The 13568-nt window shown below is 29.8% G+C and overlaps 1 pseudogene; it reads right to left on the bottom strand.

The window, feature by feature from the left end:
* LOC136977331 (ATP-binding cassette sub-family C member 4-like) overlaps positions 1–12664 on the bottom strand; it is a 49099-nt pseudogene extending 36435 nt beyond the window's left edge.
* Positions 12665–13568: the final 904 nt, after the last annotated feature.

Here is a 13568-nt window from a genome sequence, read left to right as displayed (position 1 = left end):
CGTTAAAAATTATTTCTGCATTTTGTACAAACAAAATAAATATATTGAAGAATATAAAAACATGAAAATTATACTTTAGAAGTAAATTTAGTATCAAAAACGTTCGATTCAGCACGACACAGTCCGACTGAAAATCGTGCCGATTATCGGCGATTCCGATTACTGGGGTTCCGATTAACGAGTCTCTACTGTATTATGAATATATTAGGTTTTTAGGATCTTTTTTTTACAGTAAAATTCCACTAATTTGCAAATTACAAAAACACTGTTGCCAGATTGTTGAAAATGACGAATTACTAGTTGATTTCAACAATTTATATAATTTATATATGTATTGAATGTGACAGTCATTGTTGTGTGTTGTGAACATTATGGTTTCTCATTTTCCGGTTTTTTGCTTGTCCCAGGATTTCGAGATAAAAGTGACCTGGTTCCCATTTTTTAATAACTTGATACGTCCTACAATCTTCAAAATAATAAGAATAATGCTGTGTAAAATATGTATTAAAAGTACTGTACCTTTGAATTAAATCGAAATTTTCGCAAATAGAAAAAAATTATTAACGTTTGTTGTAAACTGTTTACAACAACAACAACAACAACAACAACAACAACAACAACAACAACAACAACAACAACAAAAAATACTTTTGAATAGAGTTGAAAATTTAAAGAAAAAAATTGATCAATCTCCAAACTTAAAAGGTAGTTTTTGTTTTTTATATAAATCGTAAATATAACATAATACAAAATATTATTGTAAATTTTTATAATAAGATTTTTAAAAATGAAAAGTCCTGCTACCGCAAATGCCTTTTCCGATTAAATTGATGTCGGTGAAATCCTATTTAATGCAGATAGATTTAAGAGAAGACAGATATTTTGTGTTTTTTCACCCGTAGCCTCGAAGATTTCTAGTTCGTTTTCGAGATGTGTTGCAGTACTTCTTTTGCTCTCTAGTATTCTTGATTCCTTTCTCTTCTTCTGAATGTTAATATGAAAATACTAGCTCATATAGGGCCTTTCTCCGATACCGATAGACATTAGTGATCGCTATGCGACCGACGAGCCAGTCGTATCCGAACGGCCTAAACGCATGCGAGGGGAAAAATGCGTTCTGGGAGGACTTTTTATAGGGAACTGGCCTCCTATTTAATCGTTATCGGCAAGGAGAAAACCCGGAAAACTCCAAGCAGCCAGCCTGTCAAATTGCGGCGCGAACCCACGACCGAACTTTCCAGTGTTTAGGGTTCAGTCATCACCGCTATGAGCGGCAACGGAAACTACTTGGCCACTGGTAGGCCATATTCTTGATTTGTCTATCTCAGCTGCTTTAATAGCGACATCGAGCTTATAGCCCGATAATTCGTCAGTTCGTTTTGCTTTAATAATCAGGTTTATGAAAAAACGTCATACTTGCATACTTCCTTTGTACCCTTGCCCAGTTTAATTTAAGAATTTTTAATTAAATTTAAAAAACTAATAAGCAGGCTTAAAATTAATAAACCCCTCTGGCCTTTTTGTTGGCACTTGGAAATTTTCTAAGAAATTTATTTTTTATATTAAATAATTATTTCGACTTAAATGCGAATCTGACAGTAAAAAAAATTGCCGGGAAATAATTACCGCGAAATAAACACCCCAAAAAAGTGGTTTTACAGAAAAACTATATAAAAAATTAAAAATAATTTAAAATGAATGCTTTTCTTTGAAAAATTTAGCTGCACTTATTGTTATTCTTTCATTTAATAATGCGTGAAATTTCACACGAGGTCTACATTTTAAACAAACAGGTTGATCTTGAGAACAGCTGCAGTCAGCTTTCCTGGGTAGTTCTCATGTACTCTTCAGGGGAATATTGGTATAAAGCTGGAGGGGAGCTAACTTACCGCATCTGTTTAAATATAACAACATTTTCGATTTTTATGCTACTAAAATACGAGGGAACCGAAAAAAAGGTATGGGAAAAAATTTACTAGATAAAAAACAAAAAAATCCTGCTGATGTCATAAAAAAATCCAATAGTGTTTTAAAAAAATTTACAGAAGTCAAATCGGTAAAATAGAAGTTTAGAAAAATTTAATTAATTTGATAAAAAAGCTCCCATAAAAAACTAATAGCGCGGATTAATTATCTAATTAAAAAATCGTCATAAAATATTTTCGCGGCCAAAATAATTCATGAAATTTGCAGAGATCATAGATAACGATGTATATATGCTGATCCATACATTTTTGAAAAAGTTATTAGTCAAGGCCCTTTTTTTTAAGGCTCTTAAGGCCTATGCCTGAGACAACTGGATTAAGTTCTGCGCATTTGCACGTGCAGCCCGAGATATCTCAGGTTAAGGTCTTAAGGGGTAAATACAAATATATTCTGATAGTTTATGAATTAATTATACTTTCTATTTGCAAAATTTCCTCAACCTTAACACAAAATAAGAAAAAAGTGAACTTTAAGAAATTTGCAAGATTTTCCACTATGAGAAGAATTTCCCAGGATACTTTCCGGGTTAAGAAACAGAATCCCAGGATACCGTTGGAGAAACCCTAGTGAACATGCACATGTTGCTATGTGATTTTGAATAATTTAGTTTCATAATTTTCTCAATGTGATGATTATACAAAGCATGAATATTGTAAGAAGCTGGACAAGCCTATTAATGTACCCCCTCCAATGTTTCCAATAATATTCTATATTTTAAGGCCAATTTATTAAATATTATATAAATTAAATATTTATTTAATTTATATAAATTATATAATTATATAAATATATATTTATATAAATTAAATATTTTAAGGCCAAGTTATTAAATATTTAAATAAATTAAATTTTATTTTTAATTGTAATGTAATAAAAGAAACCCAAAAAAGGAAAGCAACATCAAGAAAAAAGCTGCTGACTAACTCATATTTCGGGAAAAAGGGAAATTCAGTTTCCTTTTTTTACACCTTATCTTGATTTTCTCACACCATCTGTCCTAATGACACATCTGATCCTCCGGTCAGATGATGAATTTTCCAAGTGGTGATTGGATAGATTCGGAAATAAAAATGGGTAAATTCCACTCAGTCGGAGTTCTTGACCTGTGTGCAAAAGCCTAACAGTGCTTCACCACTCTCCTCCTGGTTGTGTCCTACAGCATCGTTGTGCCACTATCAACAGCAATGTCCATCAAGGTAATATAACTTGTTTGTAAACTCTCTCTCTTTGTTACTAGGAAATTTAGATCCTATATCGCAGACCCATGTATTTAATGTATTTAACTCTAGTTTATGCTTTATTTGATTAAATTATTTAAAAGTGACTCAGATGGCCTCCTCCTCCGACGACTTATAGAGAATACGCGCCGCCGTCCACTCAGATCATTTTACAATTGAAGTCATCCAGTGACAATGTGAGCGGATCCTCCCGATCTGATGATAAGATGGCCACACCCCCATCGCCCGTATTCTCACAATATACTGTCTTTAAAGTGATCCGAAACCTTAAAAAAATTTAATGAACATGCTGTATCACGTAATCGATTCTAATAATTCATGGACATACAACATTTATTTTTCAGTCATGTTCCATATACTGTACATGCAAGTGTGTATTAATTTTTATTTTAATATGAAAAAGTTATTGTTTTAAAGAACAAATTAGAATGAAAATAATATATATATATATTTTTTGTTTTTGTTTTGAAAAATGAAAATTATCTGGAGATTCTGGTCATTACCAATAGAAGAAGTTTTGCAGTACAAGTAACATCATCATCTTTTCAACATCAACGTTGCTGAGATATGTTGGTCGTTTCTGAATTCTGACAATTTTGAAATACCTTGTAAAGTATAATCTGTCCACGATTAATTTTCAATTTTTACAATATTTACTTTATGAGACATTTACAAAACAATATCCTTCGTCAGATTCCATAAGAAGCTCTTGAAACATTGCGATAACGTTGGCAATATGAAACGGAATTCATATATAAACAAACGATAAAAGCTGATGTGTTTCTTAGATAAACCAAAATGAACTTTTTGAATAATCTGTCAGAAAAAAAAGCAATAAAAACTTAGCACCATAGACAATCTTGTATAGACAAGAGGGAGCTGAAAAACAGCATTACCGAATTTCATTCACAAAAGAAGCAAGAGTGATGACAGACAATTGGTATACCCAACTAAGAAGATATAGTCGTATCCTGAAGAGATAAATGTGCCCGTAGTCAAATATCAGAGAAATGAGAACAGCTTTATTTTAGGAATAGATACTAGACAAAATTAACATTTGACACCAAACTATTTGTTAATTCTTTTACGAAAGTCTATGAAATTTCTAGAAGAGGTGGACATTTATTATAAAGTATTACCATATCTTCAATAAAAACTTAAATATTTCGAACCTACCACTTTTAAAATTCAAATGATCTCCGTGTATTTGCTTTGAGCAAATACATAGATATCATTATTTGAATTTCATGATGACTTCTTATGATGATGGTTTCTATATATTTATAGGTAAAAATTTATAAGGTTTCTGATAACACTTGAATTGAATATTGGCACGAGAGTTAAATGCAAACTTCAAGTGTTATTATTTCAGAACAATAACATTTTGCTAGTTTTTCAATCAAACTTAACAAACTGTAGCCATGAAAATCATCTTCAGAATAAGCAAAGGTTGTGAAGAAATAAACAGAAAGAGTGTAGTACCATGAGAAGTTGTACAAACTATATAGTAATGTGTTCAAAATTCAGAATGCGTATAACATATCGAAGTTTGCGACATTTTCGATAGTTTGACAGCACTGGTTCTACAGATGTCAAATTAACGAGCTTCTACTATATTTTTATGTATTACAGATCGACTTGATAGCCATTCTGACTTCGGATTTATTATTATCTACAAGAACAAATTCAAATTACATTGAAAGCAAATGAAGCATTAAAACTTTAAAAAGTCCATATTAATTTCTGAGTTCAGTATAAGAGATATTTTTATCGTCCCGAATCTCTATTTAGGACACGTAATGTATTAATATAATAAATGTGTTTGCAATCTATAAAAAATTTTCTTCAACTTACATTTTGAAATTTGCTGACATCATTTGCTACAAGATTTACAATTTGTCCCACATTCGATTTTTCTAGCGACGAAAGACTTAACCTAATTGCCTGCATATAAAGTATTATAAAAAAGTAAATAAATATTTTCGAAAACTCATGTTATGATTTAATTAAAAATATAATATTTAACAGAGTAAAAATGGATTAAATTTTGTACTTTTGAATAAAGTTAAATTATTTATTTAACTAAACATTTAATGATGAATAAAATATTAATGTTTTGAGATTGGGATAATTGTAATAGTGTTATTGTTACATATAAAGTCGATTATGTCATCTTCATTGATTCAGCATAAGAAATAAAATGATTATACTATGTCTGTATTCAATGACACCAAAGAGTTAGGTAAAAGTGATTCCTTCGAAAGCACTACTGAAGCATTGTAAGTAAAACCTTCTATCTTTAAACTACTTCTAGATTTTGTATCAAAATAAATGCCACCAAGGTTCGAAAGGTCGAATTTGCTGTTTGTACTATTGTAATATTTAGTCAACCCAATAATATTTCTACTTCTAGATTTTGTATCAGAATAAATGCCACCAAGGTTCGAAAGGTCGAATTTGCTGTTTGTACTATTGTAATATTTAGTCAACCCAATAATATTTCTACTTCTAGATTTTGTATCAGAATAAATGCCACCAAGGTTCGAAAGGTCGAATTTGCTGTTTGTACTATTGTAATATTTAGTCAACCCAATAATATTTCTACTTCTAGATTTTGTATCAGAATAAATGCCACCAAGGTTCGAAAGGTCGAATTTGCTGTTTGTACTATTGTAATATTTAGTCAACCCAATAATATTTCTACTTCTAGATTTTGTATCAGAATAAATGCCACCAAGGTTCGAAAGGTCGAATTTGCTGTTTGTACTATTGTAATATTTAGTCAACCCAATAATATTTCTACTTCTAGATTTTGTATCAGAATAAATGCCACCAAGGTTCGAAAGGTCGAATTTGCTGTTTGTACTATTGTAATATTTAGTCAACCCAATAATATTTCTACTTCTAGATTTTGTATCAGAATAAATGCCACCAAGGTTCGAAAGGTCGAATTTGCTGTTTGTACTATTGTAATATTTAGTCAACACCAATTTTCATTATCAAAATTGGTGTTTCATATGTAAGTCGTTGTAACTGTCAAAATGCAATTAATAGTCATAGAATTAATAGTTTTTATGTTTCGCCAGAGATTAAAGCCATCTCTGTTGTGATAGCGTGACATTCTTATCGTTAGCATGTTTATTTTAATCATCGAGAACAGTAAATTTTACTGAAAAATTTCTGCACTAAACATCAAAATAGACAAAAATGAAATGTATCTTCTCGTATCCATGTTAACTAAATTTTATTGTTTATACTATTATAACGATGTAGCATGTCAAAAGTAATATGAAGTGAAATAATTCTGAAGTAAGTGAATAAACAACAAAACAACAGTATCAATTTCATAATTGAAACATTTAGAAGAAAGTAATTTTTAATTCACAATGCTGAAATATATGAAGTAAGATTTCATTCCTTCAAAATTCTTATCATATTATTTTGAAAAACAAAAATAAAAACATAGAATTCATAGAGAATTGCATTTATAAACGCTTTTCATTTATGAATGTAAATTTTATTGATTCATTTATATTACAATATATTATTATATGAAGAATATAAATATAATACTCTATTTAAGATATGTTATAATTGTATAATGTTATATGTTATAATGTTATAATAGATACTTACCTTTCTGTATACAAGAGTGCAAAGAGCTACCTTTAATTTCATTCCATATAATTCTGACATAAACATGTTAGTATTAGCTGTAAACATAAAAATCGCTGTTAAGCCAAATAATCCAGCTACAGTTATATAAACATTATATTGATTCCATTCTAGCCCGTTCTCAAAATAATGTATTGTTAATTTCAATAAGTATGCTTGTCCTGCAATTAACGCTGTTTCCTGAAAAAAATGTATAAATATTAGTACTAACATTTCTCTTAAGAAATGTTTTATCTGTTCGTAATACCTGGATGAGTACAAGTAAATATATTATTATGTATTTCAATCCAAGAAATCGTAATGAAGCTTTCAGTATGCTTGAACTTCTGTTGTTTAGTTCTTTGTTCCACTCTCTGAAATAAAAATTACAATGAAGCAAAAATATTAAAAACAAATATAAATCAATATTTTTCAACTATCATGAATTACAAGTTATTTATAGTGCATCTAGGCCTAATACATTAATTTTATTAGAAACTATAAAAGTAAGCATATCTTAATGATACGCATGGTTCTGCATTTTTTTCCAGCATTCTAGATAAAATTTTCAGTTGGTAGGTTTTCCTTCCATTGGGTAATAATGATACTCTTTTCTAGAAATTTGTATTTTGTTCTCCAATTTAAATTAAGGCAGGAATTATGACTTTCAAAATGATACAATATTAAATTCACAATGTATGAAACGGTTTTTAAATTGCATCTGTTACGTATGAAATTTGTTCGAAGTGCTCAGTGCTTGCAATTAGAATTCGATTTGACACTTCTGATGACAGAGTGATTAATTCTGTTTTAACGGATATAGCTGTGGGCTGATCTACAGATTTGAAGGTTACAGTCTGAGTTATCTTCCTTTTTATATTGCTCAAGTAATTGTAGGACACGTTGCTACAAAAAGATGACTAAAGTAAAAGGACTATTATTGTCGAGAGTATTAAATTCTTTAAGCATTCATTACTGTAGCATTCAATCATCAAGCAAATATGGCAACCACCACTATTTTCATCTGATGAGAACTCTATAGATAGTCACATATTGATCATGTGCACCAAAGCTATCTATGAAGTGATTGTACAAAAAGATTATATTTGGCTGGCTTAAATATCCACTTATTTTCTTTAAAACTGTAACATTTCGTCCTGAGAGCAGGTGAACTCTTCGCAATGTTAACAACTGTTACTATATTTGGCTATCGTTTCATCAAACTAAATTAATGTTTCCAACAACAATTTTTTACGTTCGCCTTTCTGTCTGCTGCATACTTGATTTTTCTGTTAGACGTGCCTTATATATTCTGTTGTTCCGCATTATTGTTTTTCCTCCAAGTCCTCTTTCAGCCAGAAAAAGATCAACAGAAGTGCAATAGTGTAGTTATCAGAAACACATAACCTCCTTGTACACATGACAAAAGCCTCAATAAGCCAAAAAACCAAATCATAATAGTTTTATACCCGAAGAAAGAAAATATGTACTGTGTCTACAATTTGGCTCAACATATAATAAGTAGTTATCTGCAGTGTAATAAATAGCCATCTACAATGTATAGAATGAAGAAGATGAATCTGATAGTAATTGGTTTTTCTCTTATAAATGTCTTCCATAGTAAGTCACGATTATCTCACTTATACTGAGATGTTTCCGGATACAAGAATTTTTGAAAACTTATTCAAAATATCAAATATAAGTCTAATTTTATAGTATCTATCTGATGTCAAACTATGGTATCATACAGTATTTGACGTAATACATTATCACTGTAATCGCTATCTTCGTCTGTTTCAGATTCGGAATGATCAATTGGAAGTAGAACAGCTACATTAAGCAGTCCCCTATCAGATTCACCAGCTTCACTTAAAAAGTCACAGGTTTCATTGAGGAAATATAATCTGAAAAATTCACATTTGTGCTTCACTAAAATTAGCAAATGTAAATTCAATACAATGATAAACATGATATAGTCCAGAAGCAGATAAATCTGCAATAAAGTTTATATATTTTATATGTTTATAAACTTTATTGCAGATTTATCTGCTTCTGGACTATATCATGTTTATCATTGTATTGAATTTACATTTGCTAATTTTAGTAAAGCACAAATGTGAATTTGTGCTTCACTTTATTGAATGTCAACTTATTCACTTTATTAAATGTAAGAAAATACGTCTTTCATATTGTACATTTTATGTATGAACATTCTATTTTTATAATTATACAAATTATAATTATAGATGACTCATGCAATTTTTTGTATACTCTCAGCCATTTTTGAATCAGGATAAAATATGCATCTTTCATGTATTGTAGAGTAAAAAATATATGAAATCAAATGTCACAATTTGAAAATAATATTCAGAAAACATCTTACAACACACGGAAAACTTATGTTACTTCAAAAAGTATACCATATCAGAAATATTAAATAAAAATTAATTTGTAGGAACACCTGCCAAAGAGCATTAATGGGATCACAAAATACAGTTATACTTCATTAAGATAATTTACACCAAATTGAAATTTAGTATGTTTATAGTTTTTTGTGTTTTTTGAATAAAATTACATTAATCTTGTGTTAGTCCAAGTAATTTGCATATAACTTTAGTTCTGCAGAGTTTTACAAACCTTAGTTTTTATTGCATAGTTGTGAAATTATTACGGTCGTTTCAAAAATATAATTATATCTTAAAATTCTGAAATTTTCACTTTTGTAACGATAAAAAAATTTTTGGATTGAACAACATGAGTTTTGATTTAAAAAAATTTCATTGATTTCACTGCAATTTTCTCGTGAAAGCAAACCAAATTACATTAAAACATAACCAATAATCAACCAATAAAATACAACTGATTATTGTACAGAATTAGTACGTAAATCACTTGTTATAAACTCGTTTTAAGTTAAGGTTAGCTATTTATGATAAGGATTTACTTTATGTAAATCAATAAGTGTCTTAGTTACAACTGTACAACCTTAAATTTTCTGCAATACTCTCACTCTCCACTTAAGACATTGTTTTAACTAAATCGTAAATTATTTATGAAATACTTATTTCGACAATTGCAGCACCTTCCCTTTTGGATAGGATTTCTTGTGCTATGGATAAGGTATGTTTTTCTTTCATCAAATTATATGTTTCTTTATACTGAACATCTTAGCCTTATTACCCTATTGGCTAGGATTTATATCATTTTCCAAATCTATTACATTTTTTATAGCTTATATTACAACTTTTTAATGCTCTCATTTATTCAGATTGGTTATTTTGCAAATACATCCGAGAAATATATTCCATTCAACTTTCGTTTTTACTTTTTTTTTCTCTGACTATATCTCGATACGCTTTTTTCATCATTTTTCTCCGAATCTGAAAAATTTTTAAACTAAAATGTAACATAACGATGTACAGTGATCCGTCGATAATTCGTCCGAAAACAATCGACGAAATCCGAAACCGACGAAAACCGAGACAAATTTTTCCATAGGAATCAATGTAAATCTGATTAATTCGTTCTGGAGACTCCAAAATACGCACCAAAAACACATTTTTTAGAGAATGAATATAGCGTTTAATACTAAAAACAATAAGAAATGAACATAAAATGAATATATAAGACTAATATAATAAATAAATGAACATTTAACATGTTATTTATCTTTGTGAAGACTCTTCTTCGCGTATGAAAGACGGCGAGAAGTGTTGGAATCAACGATCGAAATTATTATTAAATGCCATTCGACATTGTCTCCGAAACAGAATCGCCATATAACTGTTTTTGTTTGATCCAAATTAATAATAACTGTTCAACATTTCGCCTCCTTTATCGCTTCCTTTTTCGACACAATGGAACTTATTGTGGATGGCGATTTCTCGTACAGTACATGCGGCTGATTTCAGCAATCTTAATGCCGCTCATATTTTTCTATGATTTCCTTTCTCAATTCAATCGTGTTCCTCACCTTCTTCTTCAAAGGCCTGCTGGCTCTGGAAACTTTCTTCGGTCCTGCCGCCGGTGGCCGGCGGTCCTCCAATCAGCGTCCCCGCTCGTCTATAGCTTTCTCTTTCAAATCCAACGGATTGTATGGAACAATCATATTGGTCCAGATTTGATCAATCCTAACGAGACACGAGCCACCACGACGAACAGGAAATGGAAGCAATTGAATTGTTTCGCTAGACGTGCGGGTTAATGCTTGAACAACGCCATAATGCAGAGGAAAACGTGAGACACCCTCTGATTTCGGCGAGATCGCGTGGGCACACCGACGAAATCCGAGACAACCGACGAAAACCGAGACAAGTTTTTCACGAAAAAAATCGACGAAAACCGAAACCGACGATAACCGAAGTCAACGAAAACCGAGGTTTCACTGTATAATTTTTTATATTTTGTTCTGAACAATTTGTAATTATGACTAATATGCGATGTACAGTACATCTTTCCATTTTAAAAATGTATTTTATATTTTAATTGTGTAGTTTATGTGTTATATGTATTGGTTGAATACTTTTGTTATTATTTATTTGTTTATCCGTGATAGAAGGGGTAGAAAGTACTTATCATTAAACACTTTTCCTTTTTATATGATTGAAAAGAGAACAAAATGTAGAATTTGAATATATATTTATAATTTTTGATGAAATTTCTGTAATTCCCAGTTTTACAATAAAAACCCCGAGTCTGCGAAACCCAATATATCTAACACCGTTTGTTGAGACTATTAAAAGACTTTAAATTTACTCTATTTATTTCCTCTAGAAAGATAAATTTCTTAAAATATTTTATGATAAAATTGAGATGTTTTATTGTATAAATAAATAAACTTTTGAATCTTTTACATAAGTTGACAAGAATGGTTTAACTGCAAACTAAACAGTGTAATATTCAGCCTATTTGCTTTATATAAATAACATTAAACATAAACGTACTCAGCAAAAATATATACTCCAATGACCACCATCTTATAAGTTGCTGAGGGAATTTTTAATTAAGAAAACTAACGTTTTCGATCTATTCCATAGATCATCTTCAGGTTTAAACTGACGAACAAAAATAATTCCGAAGAATGGAACACAACATATTTAAATTTTAAAAAACCGACAACGGAGCAACTAATTAAAATTAGAATTAAAGCGCAAAAAATACATAAATGTACCGTCAGCTTGGAAGTTTGCAATTAAGAGACTTACAAATGGCTCATGATTTGCGATGTGTTTCGTATTTGGAGAACCTTGATATTTTATTATCTGTTAAATGATGTTAGCGTGTACTAATAACTTTGGTATTGTTATGTGTTTGTTAGTTTACATTTGTGTATTTTTTGCGCTTTAATTCTAATTTTAATTAGTTGCTCCGATGACGGTTTTTTGAATTTAAATATGTTGTGTTCCATTCTTTGGAATTATTTTTGTTCGTCAGTTCGAACCTGAAGATGATCTATGGAATAGATCGAAAACGTTAGTTTTCTTAATTAAAAATTCCCTCAGCAACTTATAAGGTGGTGGTTATTGGAGTATATATAAATAACGTTATTTCAAGAGAAAACCACGGTAAATAATTCACTGTAATTCCAGTTTCTTTATATGAATACTTATAATTAACATTACCAGATTTCCAGTTATTATTAATGCATCTTGTATAATTTGAAAAATATTTAATATAGCCTTCATTTTTAAATTATAAATAACCTTAATAACCTATATAATCTTACTTTTGAAGAAGATCTCCAAGATACTCTGAGGTATGATATCTTGACGTTTCATATAAATCATCTTCTGTGAAAACTTTCTTTCTTCCTTTCCTTATTAACGGCAAAATCCAACTGGAAAGTAAACAATTCGTTTATTGTTTTGTTTATTATAATTAACTATATTTATCACTTTACATCATTAATGACAATCACTGCAAATTTTCGTTAAAAGCGAGTTGCCTAAAACCTTTTAAATTAAACAGTATTGTGTGTATTAATTACATTTACTTGACTACTATCATAACAAATGTACTGCTATATTTTCTGTTATATAAAGTTATTGTATAAGGAGGTGAATATGTAACAGTGAGAAACCTCAATTATACAGTATGACTGCAAAATTTGAATCTATGATACAGTTTAGTTCTAATGTAAATTTTCTCTTCTTAAATCTCCATTTCTCAAGTACTCCATTCTCTGAAATATCCCCTAAATAACTTCATACAGTAAATAAAATTAACGAAAATTCCATAAGCAAAACTTTAATTTTATACTTTTATAAGTAGAGATTTTCATAAAATATTTTATCTAAATTTGAACTTAATTGGAAATTCCACGAGTGTTTAGAAATAATGAGATTAGTTTTGAGTATTTTAAAAATGTATTTTTGTATTAGATTTCTTAATTATTTGTTGTTATTACTAATCAACAAATATGACTGGCATTTTCCAGCCAAAATGTAAAAAGGATAAGGTTAAAATGAAAAGTATGGTTATGTTTATCACAAAAAGAGCAAAAAGATGAAATCGGGAAAATATCGGTGTGTCCAGATTTCATGAAAGTGTGTATTTTTCTCGGGGTCTCAGAGAATAAGGATGTGAAATTTGGTTTAGATCGGGTAAGGGGATTAGAAAATAATAAGAAGTGAGTAAATCAAATAATTGCAAAACGAAAATCATGTGATAATTTACACTACATGTCATATG

Source organism: Centruroides vittatus, unplaced genomic scaffold (genome assembly GCF_030686945.1).
Source record: "Centruroides vittatus isolate TY-2023 unplaced genomic scaffold, ASM3068694v2 contig_453, whole genome shotgun sequence".
Taxonomy (NCBI): Eukaryota; Metazoa; Arthropoda; class Arachnida; order Scorpiones; family Buthidae; genus Centruroides; species Centruroides vittatus.
The sequence above is the reverse complement of the archived record's forward strand: the minus strand, read 5'-3'. Positions and strand labels throughout refer to the sequence as shown.